The 9,817-nt window shown below is 43.0% G+C and overlaps 1 long non-coding RNA gene across 1 annotated transcript; it reads right to left on the reverse strand.

Annotated features, from left to right (window-relative positions):
- Positions 1 to 7,486: 7,486 nt before the first annotated feature.
- On the reverse strand, positions 7,487 to 9,242 carry LOC134980419 (uncharacterized). The gene is made up of 3 exons (XR_010190393.1): positions 9,003 to 9,242; positions 8,672 to 8,693; positions 7,487 to 7,653 (listed from the first exon to the last, which is right to left on the reverse strand). It is a non-coding gene; the product is annotated as an uncharacterized LOC134980419 (long non-coding RNA).
- Between the last annotated feature and the right edge of the window lie 575 nt (positions 9,243 to 9,817).

Genomic DNA, 9,817 nt, shown 5'->3' on the forward strand with positions numbered 1-9,817 from the left:
GAGGGGCATAGAGGGAGGAGCCAGTTCACACTCTGAAAAAGTCTTAAAGTGCCCATGGCTCATGCGGAGCCGTCTTTACCCCATGGTACTGAAGTGGACCCCAGCATCCTCTAGGACGTATGAGAAAGGTCATTTTTTTTAAAACTCAGGTCGACCTTTTCATGTGTCGACCTTTACCATGTCGACCTACTGATCATGTCAACCTAAAAAACCATGTCGACCAACAGTGGTCGACCTAATGACTGTCGACCTAAAGACCGGATGCCATTTATTTATCTATTACAGATTCATTTAATAACCCACCTTCCACCAGTTTCATTGTGGGTATATTTTATTAAAATGAGTAAAGATAATTGTAACTATATTTAAATCCAATTTTCGTTTTTGGAGTTAACAGCATTGGCTTATCTTAGTAAGTGACTGATATTTGTCACTTGAACAAAAAGATTCAGCGATTTTAGTGCTGTAATATAATCCTAGCAGTATGGCAATCCATCTGTGGATAGTTATGAAAACATCTGTTTGTCAAAATCAGCAATACAGTCATAAACAATACCAATAAAAGGACTGCAGTCAGATCTTTTGCACCAATAATAGTGCTGGTGCACATGCATGGTAATGATATAATGATGACAACTTTCACCAGCACATAGACTGGGGCGGCCTACTTGGAATTCAGTGAGAAGTCCACAATGGTTTCTGAGCATGGAAAGCTGCTGTTATTGCAAATGCTTCACATGCAAGTTTGTATCAGGGACAAAAGGCGATTATTTATTATTGCAGTTACTGCATGTATAGAACTGCAATTCTGCAATCAGTACACTTTGCCTGTAAAAGAAACTAATTAATGGAGACAGTGCCGTAACTAGACATTTTAGCGCTGTGTTCAAGAAACAGCATTGGCGCCCCCCCCCCCCCTTAATGTAATCCGGCGGCAGTGCGCAGCGTAGGCACGCGCAAAAAACATAGGGGCGTAGCTTCACGGGAAAGGGGTGTGGCCACAAAATAATACCAATTCATATATTGGTGCACAGTAGTCTCCATTATTCAAATTACGTAGCACAGTAGCGCCACTACACCAGGTAGAGCCCCTTTTCACATTATGGCAGACAGCGTCCTCTTTTTACACATTACGGCAGACAGCGTCCCCTTTTTTACACATTACGGCAGACAGCGTCCCCTTTTTTACACATTACGGCAGACAGCGTCCCTTTTTTACACATTACGGCAGACAGCGTCCCCTTTTTTACACATTACGGCAGACAGCGTCCCCTTATTTACACATTACGGCAGACAGTGTCCCTTTTTTACACATTACGGCAGACAGCGTCCCCTTTTTACACATTACGGCAGATGTTCAAAGCAGTGTTGTGAGGATGAGACATCACTCAGAAAGCTCTGCAGCACCAGCAGCTGCAATAAGCGTGACGGCGGGGCCTGGCTGTCAGTGGGCAGAGCCGGATTAAGGCTCTGGGGGCCCCGGGGCACTTCAGAGAGCAAGGTCCCTAATTAAAAGGCAGGCAGCTGAGTTTTATATATATATATATATATATATATATATATATACACACAAATAAATACATATACTGTATATGCACACACAGATATATACACAGATACATACACAGAGATATATACACTGCTCAAAAAAATAAAGGGAACACTAAAATAACACATCCTAGATCTGAATGAATGAAATATTCTTATTAAATACTTTGTTCTTTACATAGTTGAATGTGCTGACAACAAAATCACACAAAAATGATCAATGGAAATCAAATTTATTAACCCATGGAGGTCTGGATTTGGAGTCACCCTCAAAATTAAAGTGGAAAAACACACTACAGGCTGATCCAACTTTGATGTAATGTCCTTAAAACAAGTCAAAATGAGGCTCAGTAGTGTGTGATGCCTCCACGTGCCTGTATGACCTCCCTACAACCCTCACAAGTGGCTCAGGTAGTGCAGCTCATCCAGGATGGCACATCAATGCGAGCTGTGGCAAGAAGGTTTGCTGTGTCTGTCAGCGAAGTGTCCAGAGCATGGAGGCGCTACCAGGAGACAGGCCAGTACATCAGGAGACGTGGAGGTGGCCGTAGGAGGGCAACAACCCAGCAGCAGGACCGCTACCTCCGCCTTTGTGCAAGGAGGAAACGGAGCAGCACTGCCAGAGCCCTGCAAAATGACCTCCAGCAAGCCACAAATGTGCATGTGTCTACTCAAACGATCAGAAACAGACTCCATGAGGGTGGTATGAGGACCCGACGTCCACAGCTGGGGGTTGTGCTTACAGCCCAACACCGTGCAGGACGTTTGGCATTTGCCAGAGAACACCAAGATTGGCAAATTCGCCACTGGCGCCCTGTGCTCTTCACAGATGAAAGCAGGTTCTCACTGAGCACATGTGACAGACGTGACAGAGTCTGGAGACGCCAAGGAGAACGTTCTGCTGCCTGCAACATCCTCCAGCATGACCGGTTTGGCAGTGGGTCAGTAATGGTGTGGGGTGGCATTTCTTTGGGGGGCCGCACAGCCCTCCATGTGCTCGCCAGAGGTAGCCTGACTGCCATTAGGTACTGAGATGAGATCCTCAGACCACTTGTGAGACCATATGCTGGTGCGGTTGGCCCTTGGTTCCTCCTAATGCAAGACAATGCTAGACCTCATGTGGCTGGAGTGTGTCAGCAGTTCCTGCAAGACGAAGGCATTGATGCTATGGACTGGTATATACACTGCTCAAAAAAATAAAGGGAACACTAAAATAACACATCCTAGATCTGAATGAATCAAATATTCTTATTAAATACTTTGTTCTTTACATAGTCGAATGTGCTGACAACAAAATCACACAAAAATAATAAATGAAAATCAAATTTATTAACCCACGGAGGTCTGGATTTGGAGTCACACTCAAAATTAAAGTGGAAAAACACACTACAGGCTGATCCAACTTTGATGTAATGTCCTTAAAACAAGTCAAAATGAGGCTCAGTAGTGTGTGTGGCCTCCACGTGTCTGTATGACCTCCCTACAACGCCTGGGCATGCTCTTGATGCGGTGGCGGATGGTCTCCTGAGGGATCTCCTCCCAGACCTGGACTAAAGCATCCGCCAACTCCTGGACAGTCTATGGTGCAACGTGGCGTTGGTGGATGGAGTGAGACATGATGTCCCAGATGTGCTCAATTGGATTCAGGTCTGGGGAACGGACGGGCCAGTCCATAGCATCAATGCCTTCGTCTTGCAGGAACTGCTGACAAACTCCAGCCACATGAGGTCTAGCATTGTCTTGCATTAGGAGGAACCCAGGGCCAACTGCACCAGCATATGGTCTCACAAGGGGTCTGAGGATCTCATCTCGGTACCTAATGGCAATCAGGCTACCTCTGGCGAGCACATGGAGGGCTGTGCGGCCCCCCAAAGAAATGCCACCCCACACCATTACTGACCCACTGCCAAACCGGTCATGCTGGAGGATGTTGCAGGCAGCAGAACGTTCTCCTTGGCGTCTCCAGACTCTGTCACGTCTGTCACATGTGCTCAGTGAGAACCTGCTTTCATCTGTGAAGAGCACAGGGCGCCAGTGGTGAATTTGCCAATCTTGGTGTTCTCTGGCAAATGCCAAACGTCCTGCACGGTGTTGGGCTGTAAGCACAACCTCCACCTATGGACGTCGGGCCCTCATACCACCCTCATGGAGTCGGTTTCTGATCGTTTGAGTAGACACATGCACATTTGTGGCTTGCTGGAGGTCATTTTGCAGGGCTCTGGCAGTGCTCCTCCTGTTCCTCCTTGCACAAAGGCGGAGGTAGCGGTCCTGCTGCAGGGTTGTTGCCCTCCTACGGCCTCCTCCACGTCTCCTGATGTACTGGCCTGTCTCCTGGTAGCGTCTCCATGCTCTGGACACTACACTGACAAACACAGCAAACCTTTTTGCCACAGCTCGCATTGATGTGCCATCCTGGATGAGCTGCACTACCTGAGCCACTTGTGTGGGTTGTAGACTCCGTCTCATGCTACCACTAGAGTGAAAGCACCGCCAGCTTTCAAAAGTGACCAAAACATATATATATATATATATATATATATATATATATATATACACACTGCTCAAAAAAATAAAGGGAACACTTAAACAACACAATGTAACTCCAAGTCAATCACACTTCTGTGAAATCAAACTGTCCACTTAGGAAGCAACACTGATTGACAATCAATTTCACATGCTGTTGTGTAAATGGAATAGACAACAGGTGGAAATTATAGGCAATTAGCAAGACACCCCCAATAAAGGAGTTGTTCTGCAGGTGGTGACCACAGACCACTTCTCAGCTCCTATGCTTTCTGGCTGATGTTTTGGTCACTTTTGAAAGCTGGCGGTGCTTTCACTCTAGTGGTAGCATGAGACGGAGTCTACAACCCAGCAAAAAGATATAAATCTGCACAGGATATAACAATTGTAATTCAGTGGATTGGAAATATTATCAAACCAACGTAAGAGCCTACTATAATAATTGGTTCAGCAAGTGGTTGGTGGTGCTCCCGGAAAATAGTTATAACAACTATAAAACAATGGGTATAGTCATTTGAAGAAGAAAAAAGGACAAAAAGCAACTATATGCCTTTTCCAGGGCACACTTGAAATTTTTTTTAAATAATGAAATTATTAAAATATAACTTTTATTATTATATACTTAAAAAAGAAAGAAACGAGAGCAAGCATCTACAATTAAAGAACATTATTGTCCACAAGTACTAATGTACTGGATTATAGGCGAAATAATGGTGTAAGTGAGCGAAAATAAGTGATCCCTCATTCAATGAAATAATAAACTCTACTTGTATTCTCTATAATAGAAATTTTAGTAGAATGAGATCACTACCTCGGGTCTAATGTAGTCAATGAGTGCAGGAACCTGAAGTCAAGTTAATAAATTTGATTTACATTGATAATTTTTGTGTGATTTTGTTGTCAGCACATTCAACTATGTAAAGAACAAAGGCCCTCATTCCGAGTTGATCGCTAAGTTTTTCGGTCGCACAACATATTCGCAAAGTTGCGTTAATGTAGTAAATATGCGAACCTCCGCCCCCAACGTATTTTTGCACATTCGTACGCAGTATTACACAAAGTGGGCGTACGCCAAATGACATCGCAGTAATGCGAAACCATCGCAGCATTGCGAATCCATCGCAATAACACATACTTAATCGTAAAAATACTAAGTTTTAGTAGATTTACACATTTTACCGTAAAAGTGCACACTTTTAAGGAAAAACGCACAAAAATGTTTTTTTAAAGCTATTAAGTGAAATTATACCATTCCTTTTAAAGTCAACAAGCCCTTTTCAATAACGAATCCAATTAGTGTAATGATTGATAATGTTCCTAAACAATTAAGTCTGCAAAAAAAAAAACAGATTAACACTTTGTTGCCATAATTGCCCATCAACATGTAAAAGTGTATAAATTTTTTTTTTTTCCCTTTGTTTGTTTTTAAAGGTGTTGTTTGTGAATGAAGGTGTTTACATGTTTCTTAACACAATAATCTCCTGTTTTTTTTGTTAATAATCTAACGTAAGATGTGTGTAATGTTTTTTGCAAACAATTTCTGCCTGCCAATCAGCTGATCCTTTTTTGCATTAATAAACACAACACCCGGTTAACTTTAATCAACTTTTTTTATTTTATTTTTTAAAATAAATCAGTTTTTTTTTCCATAAAATAAACAAAATCATGAAAATTTTTGCAAATTATCAACACAATGCATTAATCCTTGCAGGTGTTGGCGCATGGTGTAAAGAATGCCTCCAAAACTTGTAGGATCTCCAACTGCAACATCTGAAATTAAGATGCAACACAAACATTAATAACTTAATTACATTACTTATTATCCAAGCAAGGCGCAAAGCACACTTAAATGCAGGCATGTCCAAACTGCTGGACTCCAGCTGTTGTGAAACTACATATACCAGCATGCCTTGACACAGTTTTGTGGTCAGGGAATGCCAAAGCTGTGTCAGGGCATGCTGGGATGTGTAGTTTCTCAACAGTTGGAGGGCCGCAGTTTGGACAGGCCTGCTTTAATGGCAAAGTTACTACATCCTGCCTGTTTTATGGTACAATCATTAGCAGAACAACACACAAGCCTGCTCAGCCTTTTTTTAAGATTTTAAAGTGTTCCAGACCATGGGTTACATTTACTACTATGTGAGTTATATTTAAGATGGAACGTTGCCCATAGCAAACAAGCAAAAATATGAATATTATATTGTAGAAGTGGTTCCCAATTTTTAAAGTATAATCTTATTGGTTGCTATGGCCGACATCCCATGTTAAAGATAACTACCATCTTCGTCAATGTTACACCATGTTGGCATTCATTCCCATTTGGTTTTTTTTTATATTTTTTTTTTTTTAGGGTGTTGGTCCTGCATCATCACACTGCATATCAACATCTTCAGAAGGACAACATATCCTAGCATGCCCACACTCCATGAAAGCTGCCCTTACTAAATAAGGTCAAACAGGTTTGACTTTATCCAATAATCATTTTGTGAGTGTAACTTTCACACCACAAATCATTGGGTCGTTAGGCTGCCTAACAAAGTGAAGCATGTGATTTGTAAGTGTAAATATTAAGAATACACAGGCACAAGTGTAAAAGAACAACAACATACTAAACTCCACTCAGGTCTAACTGTTTCCCAGAAAACCTAACACATATAAACCCTGTTGTCCTGCCAACCCTGTTGACCTAATGAGTGTCGACCTAGAGTGGACACACAAAACATGGCACACATAAACACTGGACATATAATGACACTCAAATAAATGTAAATGCAACATGTACACCATGAAGAAAAACACAATTAATTTTCCTTGGTACAAGAATTCCAACAGTACAACACTGCATGTTTTGTCATTGTAAGTGTAAGTAGGTAATAATTTTTAACCAAATGTTAAAACACTTACTTTCCTCGGCAACATGAAGACTCCCTGAACTGTCTTCAGGGGCTTCCTCTGCCCATTCACTGGGTGGGGATGGCGGCTGGATGGGGGAAGGCGGCTGGATGGGGGAAGGAGGAGGGATTGGGGAAGGAGGCTGGATGGGGGAAGGAGGCTGGATGGGGGAAGGAGGCTTGATGGGGGAAGGAGGCTGGATGGGGGAAGGAGGTTGGATTGGGGATGTAATTTCAGAGGGTGGGTCTGATTGAGAGGGCGAGGGGGGTGGTGAAAATGTTAGGCCAATAGAGGGTGAGGGGGGTTGAGAAGGTGAGTTGGAAGTAGAAGGAGAAGGGGTATGGGAAGGAGGAGAAGGGGTCACAGAAAGAGAAGGAGAGGTTGGCTGAGAAGGGGAGTGGAAAGTGGAGTGGGCCTGGGAAGCTGAGGGGGCCTGGGAAGCTGAGGGGGCATGGGAAGCTGAGGGTGACTGGGAAGCTGAGGTGGATTGTGAAGCTGAGGGTGATTGGGAAGCTGAGGGGGATTGGGAAGCTGAGGGGGATTGGGAAGCTGAGGGGGAGTGAGAAGGGGAGGGGGAGTGAGAAGGGGAGGGGGAGTGAGAAGGGGAGGGGGACTGGGAAGTGGAGGGGGAGTGAGAAGGGGAAGGGTGCTGAGCTGGTGCATCATGTGGTGCTTGCCGTTGTGGTCGTCCTAGAATGATTGTTAAAATATAATTCAATTTGCATGTTAAATTACATACTAATCAATTGTAATTTTCACTGTTCGGTTCCATGTAAAAGAAATTTTTTTTTAGATTTTTAAAAAAAAAATTATTCAAACCTCTTCATGTTGCCCACTGCAAACAAAATTATGAAATAAAAAAATTTTGGCGGTCATTCCTGTATCTATTCCATTGAGACATATTGATTTGTCTAGCCAACATCACCAGATCACTATTCAAGCTACCTTATTATATAGACAGCACTGATCAAGTTTTTTGGTACAGTTTCCTGCCTGGTTACTAATTATGTAAAACATGCACTTGTTTAGGGACACTTTGCTACAGTCAGTAATGTTTGCCCTAACCACACACACTGTCCTATTTTTTCAAAATGTTCACTCAGTGTTGCAATTAGCCTACCACTTAGTGAAAATTTGCACTATTTATGCTAATAATCTTATGTAATGTTACTTACTGCGTGCATGCATAGTGCGGATTTGCTGGCGGATCTCCGCCAACAGCTCTGGAGTCCTCCTTCGGAGATCACTCCATCTCCGCTCTAACTGGATGATGGTCCGCCTGCTGCGGACGCGAGACCGCAGCAGGCGACGGACCTCCGCGTAGGCCTCGCGCTTAACACGATTGGGGATGAATCGCCCAACGCGGCCTACGCGGCGGTCCATCACCGCAACCAGGACGCGGAGCTCCCGCCTGGTGAAAGGTGCCGCACGCATCATGGCAATGGCGTTTTCCTTATTTGGGCATATATTTATAATGTCTGTTAGCATGTGATTGGTCCACAATCTATGCTGTCATATGTCATTTATAATAACTTTATTGATCTTTGCAATGCTGTGAAGAGCAGAGTGTTATTTCGCACGAGCGGAACTACGCATTCGCATAAGCAAATTTTAAGCAAAACACAACCAAAAAATTTAAAACAAAAAAACACAGACACAGACACACACACAGTTTTAGATCAATTTATAAACATATCTGAGTACTCACCTCAGTTTGTGTGGTCTTTCAGCTGGACATTCACAAAGTGGGCAACATTCAGTTTCATTTGTTTGTGTTTTTGTTTAAATAATCATGATGTTAGAATAGTAAAAAAATAAGGACACTATTTAGCAACATCACAGTATTGTTTTACACAAAATTAAATTGTCAGCTTAACGTGTTATTGTTTTTTGAAGATTAAAATAAAAACAGATTCAAACACACAAAAAGCATTACACAATGACCTTACAATAGCAAACACAATTTCTACATTTAAATAAAAAATGATGCATACTGTGCTTTTATTTTGGTAACAATAGAGTAAAAAAAAACACTATACCTGAAAAATTCAGCAACAATGCTTGCCCTGACTTGGCTCCCCCTCCTTGTAACACTCCCCCCACCGAAGTGTCGGACAACCCCTGGCTCCTCATCAGGCAATTCCTCTGTCTGAGGAAGCTCTACGCTACTCCTTACCGCGATATTGTGGAGTATAGCGCACAAGACCACTATTTTACTTGCCATCTCCGGCGAATACATGATGTCGCCACCAGTGCGGTGGAGCACACGAAACCGCCCTTTAAGGACCCCAATTGTGCGCTCCACCGGCTGCCTAGTGGCAGTAAGCGCGGAGTTAAATGCCGTCTGTGGTCCTGGCCTGGGATTACGGTAAGGAGTCATGAGCCAGGGGGTGCAAGGATATCCACGGTCTCCTGTTTGAGGAAAAAAAAAAATTAGAAATAGTCAATTTGGTAAAATATACAAAATTTTGAACAAAATATGTGCAACAACTCACCCAATAACCACATGTCTGCTCGTTGACTTGATCTTAATCTGTGCCATATCCCTGATTGTCTAATGACATACGCATCATGGGAACTTCCAGTAAACTTTGCGTTCAGGGAAAGGATCTGGAGGGATGGCCCACAAACAACCATTACATTCAGAGAATGAAACAGTTTCCTGTTTCTATAAATTTCTTCATTATGTTTTGGTGGCTGAATAGCTACATGTGTGCCATCCACAACCCCAATAACATGTGGGAAGCGACTACCACCTTCCGCAAATTGCCGCTTCACCACATCTAGGGCACCAACATCCAAAGGCATAGCAATAAATTGCTTCACACGCTTGAGGAAAGCCTGGCAGACACGC

Source organism: Pseudophryne corroboree, chromosome 12 (genome assembly GCF_028390025.1).
Source record: "Pseudophryne corroboree isolate aPseCor3 chromosome 12, aPseCor3.hap2, whole genome shotgun sequence".
In the NCBI taxonomy this organism is placed as follows: domain Eukaryota; kingdom Metazoa; phylum Chordata; class Amphibia; order Anura; family Myobatrachidae; genus Pseudophryne; species Pseudophryne corroboree.